This window comes from Olea europaea, chromosome 17 (assembly GCF_002742605.1).
Source record: "Olea europaea var. sylvestris chromosome 17, O_europaea_v1, whole genome shotgun sequence".
Taxonomy (NCBI): Eukaryota; Viridiplantae; Streptophyta; class Magnoliopsida; order Lamiales; family Oleaceae; genus Olea; species Olea europaea.
In genome coordinates this window covers 18,494,560-18,500,571 of record NC_036253.1, presented here as the reverse complement: position 1 = coordinate 18,500,571, position 6,012 = coordinate 18,494,560, and the positions used below count along the sequence as shown (strand labels likewise).

General features: G+C 36.3%; 1 long non-coding RNA gene across 1 annotated transcript; it reads right to left on the bottom strand.

Annotated features, from left to right (window-relative positions):
* Window positions 1-89: 89 nt before the first annotated feature.
* LOC111365326 lies at window positions 90-2,660 on the bottom strand. Its single transcript, XR_002697413.1, has 4 exons — window positions 2,251-2,660; window positions 2,086-2,170; window positions 1,726-1,794; window positions 90-1,099 (listed from the first exon to the last, which is right to left on the bottom strand). It is a non-coding gene; the product is annotated as an uncharacterized LOC111365326 (long non-coding RNA).
* Window positions 2,661-6,012: the final 3,352 nt, after the last annotated feature.

The window sequence follows — 6,012 nt, the reverse complement described above, 5'->3', positions numbered from 1 at the left end:
AAAAAAAAAAAAAAAAAAAAAAAAAAAAAAAAAAAAAAAATTACCACTAGTACCATTATTTAGTCAAAGAACATGGTCCACAAGTCCAAAGTACATCTAATACTTTATGGAAAGGAAAATTATATAGTCCAGTACTTGTTATCCGGAACAATGACACAGATAATGAAGAGTTTAGCATTGCCACCAAATGATTCTCTTAGCAGATGAGTTAGACAGGAAAAAATGGAACGTCTTAAGATTTCCCATTATGACTTATTTCCGCAACGATATTTAACAAGAGCCACTCCTGATTGTAGAGCTATTAGCAAATATTATCAAAATTGTTTATTCATGTGCAACTATGAACATACTTGCAGAATTAAATTTAAGATAATTTTAGCATCACATCTTGGTTTTGGTAAAGGATCATTAAGTGCAAAAGATGGAAGGAAAAGGACAGCATCAGAAAACCATAAATGCTGAAAATAACGAGAATAAAAAAGATGCATTGGATGACTCATTAAAAATATTCATTTCACATACCCAAATTGTGACATGGACTTCTTTATGTATTTTCCCACTTGCTCTTTAGCAGCAGCATCAAGCACATTCTTTCAAATTTGACCTGGTCTACCAAGTTGATCTTGCTAGTCTTAGAAATACCAAAGCAATTTGATGAGGATTCCCGAGCGGATTCATTGCAAGAAAATGAATAAAGTACTAATTTCAAAATTTGAAAGAACAAAAGTTCACATTCTAATAGGTTTGTTGTTCATGGATATTGAGGGAAAAATATATATTAATAAATATTCACTTAGTTTTGCCTTTTATGTATCTTAAATGCCACGAATATAGAGGGAAAACTTTAGATTAAAATAAGAAAACTATGAAAAAAGTGTGTTTGTCCATATGGTTTATAATGGAAGATTGCTACACCGTATAAAATTAGATAATTTTTAGAACAAATTGAAACTATAGCCATTTGCTAATATTATCTTGCACCAGGACTCAATTGTGGATGTAACTATAATGTGGGTTCTTGAGCTCTTTGAATTTATAATTGTTACTCCAACCTTTTATACTTGACACTCCTTGCAGCATAAAGTAATTTGAAGTTATCCTGAAAAATACAGAAGATATTTGCTGAAGGATCTATTGATATGACGCATAAGATAAACACCAATGCCAGTGCAGTAAAAGCAAACTAAAATTATATAAAAAACACCAATGCCAGTGCAGTAAAAGCAAACTAAAATTATATAATTTTTACACTCCTAGGTTTACTACCTTGATCAAATTTTGGGTGACATCCTCGTAGCTAGTGACATACTATACAGTTAAATTTTGAACATAAAATCCAATTTTTTCATCATCCTTTATTTGGAACAGTTCAACATATTAGGCTAACAATAAAATATACATGAAAACTCACTGAAGCACTGTCAAGAAAACTACTGACTTACATATTTAGTTCAGATATTGCAAATCATATTAGAGAGTATAGCCACATTATTCTACTTTTTTATGTCTTGATTTATACAAGCATTCACCTTGTGCAAGTAAATCATGTTGGACATCTATGACATAGTTCTTACAGGCCCACACATATCTACCATCACTCTTTACGATGTATGCCACCGTGTCATCAAACAATCGATGCTCACAGTTAGGGGAAGCATATATGTCTTAGAGAACAGTGTGAATGGGCACATTAAGTTTCTATAGATCAAAGATATAAAAACGAACCATAATGAATGTTCTTCAAATTGCTCCTTCCACTTCTATTCATGTAACTTCTGAAATATATCCTTGAACCTGAAATAGTCAAAATATTGATTTAAATGGTATTATACATATTTCATTTTATTAATATCATAAAAATTGACCAATATTTTCCTAATCAAATTACACGCCATCATACTTCTTAAGAATTATATTCTTTGTGCTCAAGTAAAGAGGCCATTTTTTTGTAAATGCCATTGCCTCTACGATTTTGCAAATGCTTGAATAGACAGATTTTCACAAAAATCCAGATGATGAGGCTAAAGGCTATAAAAGTGCCACAAGAAAAGATTCAATATGCAGGTGAGTTGTGTAAAGAAGAACCTGATCAACATTATATATGGCAAGGGCAACAATTCTTTAAAGTCATAGACATCCAATTCCAAGGGTCCCTCCACATTTTCTAGCACTGGAATGAACAGGGAAAGAGTGAAGAAATATGTAAAAAATGGTTTGTCCAAAAGATACAGTTTTGGCAGATTTACTTACAACAATTGCAACAAAGTGAAATGACCAAAAACAATTCTAAGTTTTCCACGTCCTTTTATGATTGAATTGTGGCACCATATTGATAGCCAACGGAATGGCTGCCAATGCAAATGGGTTTATTCCAACATACAGAAAAATGATCAAAATAAATGGTGATATCATATATCATATATCTAACTTCTTATAAAAAGGGCAAAGATGCGATACTGTAGATACAACAATAAAGTAATCCAATTTCACTGTGCGTGATGTAATTTTTTATTTTTGCAATTTGTGAATGTTAGGTCTAAAAGTGTAATTGGCGACTCTGTGGACAAAACGGACTAAATTGTATAATTGTAAAAGTCAAGGACTTAATTGAATATTGGTGTAAAAACCAGAGACTTAGGGTGCAATTTATATAGACGAGGTAAATTAGTGTTCGAGTTGTTGGAGGAGCCCAAGATGTCCAAGAAGATCACACAAGATTATCGGAATGCAATTGGAAGTCTAAAGGATATCAAAGAGCTGCACAAAATATGTTCTGAATTTTCAGTCATAAATTGCAATACATTTTTCACATAGAAAACGTTGGAATTTGGACAAGGCTATTTATAGAAGAATTGTATCCTTTGAGTTAGCTTTCCAACGCAACTTGAATCACCTCAATCGGACACTGGATGAGAAAGTTATGATAAAAATACATACGACTGCTCACTGTCGCTCGCTTCTCGCTGGCATTTTGCTCGAGCGAAAAAAACAGAATACCTCTCGCTCAATTCTCGCTGGCATTCTCGCTGGCATCTCACTCGAGCAACACTCCTATGCGGGAAAAACCCTATTTCGCATTTCTGAAGTATTTTACTCGGCCCATACCACCTAGATACCTTAAAATATAAATACCTAAACCCTAGCACGAATTTTGGCAGGTTGCTACATTATTCTTTCATTGCAAAAGATATTCATAACATCTTTGAAGAGATCCAATGTACAATTAATTGGAGATTTCATCTACATCAATCTTGTGATCCGGCAACCATTGTTTTGGGTAAAAACATTGAATTTACATAACCCAAAACACCTTACTTCCTTAATCTATTGAGGAATGGACTCTCTCATTGAAGGATTGAGAGAGGTGGATTGAGGCGCAGTTACAAGCACAAGAACGGACTGTTCTTGGTGTTCCACTGGGTGATACAATCAGCTAAGGACCAGGAGGTTGTAGTGGACAGCAGATTGGGCTGCAGGAGTTAGATCAGGAAGTCTAGCAAGAGGCTAGAAGTATCTACAGCAGTAGATTGTGAGACTGGAACAGCGGGTCTGATTGGGTACGGAGTTTGGTATAACTTGTACTTGCTGAATTGGTATAGTGGAGGTAACTGGCTTGGTCTCGGAGTTTTACCCACGTTGGGATTTCTCCATCATCATATTGTTTGTTATTTACCACTTTGCATAATATACAAACTGCGACATTCTAACATAGGTTAATTGATGTGTATGATTAATCACTTAGACAACTAATTTAAGTAACTTGTTGCTTTAGTTAGATTAATTCCGCACGTAAGGTCAAATTGGTTAAAGTGAATCTAGAACGTAAACTTGGTAACGCATAAAACTTGAACTTGATTTTGTATCACGTTATTCAAATTTTCTAGCATATCTAAGCGTTCTAGGTCAAATTTTTTTTTTCCAAGTAGTATCAGAGCCTAAAATCGTGCCCTGACCTTAAATAGTCTAGATGAGTACCTCGTTGAATGTGCCGCCCCACTTTGATGGTAGTACCTATGCATACTAAAAGGTTAGAATGGGGGCATTTTTTAAATCCATGGATGAGCTTGTTTGGCAGAGCGTAGTGAGTGGTTGGTCCCCCCCTAGTACCACAGTAGATGGTGTAGTCATTCCCACCCCCGTTAAAAACTGGTCTAGAGCACAATTAGATAGTTGTAACTTTAATAGCATGGCCATACATACATTGTTTATGGCTGTGTCCTCTGAGAAATTTAGAGTATCTATGTGTGAGGTAACTAAGAATGTTTGGGACATTTTACAAATCACACATGAAGGAACTCAGGCCGTTAAAAATTCTAAGTTACAGATGCTGACCAGTAGGTTCGAGAAAATCAGGATGAGAGATAATGAGACATTTGATGTCTTTTATGCGAGCTTAAATAATATAGTGAATTCTTCCTTCAACCTAGGTGAGAAGATTCCCGAGCCCAAGATAGTTAGAAAAATTCTTAGATCCTTACCCGAGCGTTTCAGGCCGAAAGTCACAGCTATTGAGGAAATTTTATAAGGACATAGACACTATCAAGATTGAGGAGTTAGTCGGATCCCTCTAGACCTATGAGTTGACCTTAGATAATCTTGCTAAGGAAAAATCCATAGCCTTGAATTCCGCAAGGAATAACCAGATGGAATCTTCTGATTCAGATTCACCCAATGATGAGGAGATGGCCTACCTAACTAAGAAATTTCAAAAAATGTTTAGGAGTAAGAAGAAGCCTCAAGAGAGACAAAGAGGTGGCCCGAGTGAATCTAGGAAGAAATCCAAATCCGTGAGATGCCATAACTGTCGCGGTTTCGGTCATGTGATAAATGAGTGCCCTAGTGCTAAGAGATTTGAAAAGAAGGCTATGAATATTACTCTCACTGATGACGAGTCTAGCTCAGACAATCAGAGTGAGAAATCCACCTGTGAGGAGAGTGGAAAATATGTTGCCTTCGTTGTTAGGGGTAAAAGTGGATCCAACAGGGGAGTGATAGGGAAGAGGACTTAGATAGTAGTGAAGAATCTGATGATGAGAGTGGAAGTGAGCAAGATCTAAAAACAGCCTATGGTAGGATGTATGAGGAAAGCCTCAAGATCTTAGCCACTAACCAGCCAATGAGCAAGAAAGTAAAGGAGCTTAGACTAGAGAAGGAACAGTTAGAGGCCTGGGTTAGTGATCTCACCAGTAAGAATGAGATGTCCTCTAGGAGAGTAAGTGAGCTGACTATTGTGAATGAGATCTTAGCTATTCAGGTTAAACACCTTGAGAGTGAGCTAGAGTTGTCTAGGTCCCAGTTACTTGCTTTTTCTAACAGTTCTGAAAAGCTAGATAATATTCTGGGTATAGGCAAGCCGGCTGGTAATAGGAGAGGTCTAGGTTTTGATCTGAATGTTGCTAGTACATCTCAGACCACCTTTGTTCGTGCTACTAACCAGCCAAACATTGTGACTAACCCCATACCAAATATTGTGGGATCTTTAGGACGTAGGTCTACCAGACGTCGTAGGACCCGTCGGCTTAGAAATAGAAATCAGCGTAAGCATATCATAGGTCCTAGCTTTGCCCCTACATATTTTCACTGTGGGGAGTTAGGTCACATCCGCCCTAGATGTCATCAGTACCTGAACAATAGGAAAGACTTGAGCCTAAAAAGAACAAAAATCAGGTGGCTATTGGTCAGATTGGATTCCTTGCTGATCAAGTGAATCGTTTGATTCAACTGATGACACAGCTGTCTAGAAACAATCCCTGTTTTAGATAGATTTGGGTGAAGAAAAGCGATCTCCCAAATTTTGTAAGAGATTGCGGTGCTTTTAAAGGAAAGAGCACTTATATTCCTACTTGATTAGGTATTTTTGCTGCATGCTTGGCTCTTAATTGACATATAGTTGTTGCATGCATCACATGTATATTGTTTGTTTTTTGTTTTGTTGTTTTTCATGCATGTACATTTTCACCTACGAGTTTTGGTGCATGCATGTTTATTTTTGTCATTGTGTGCTTGACTTTA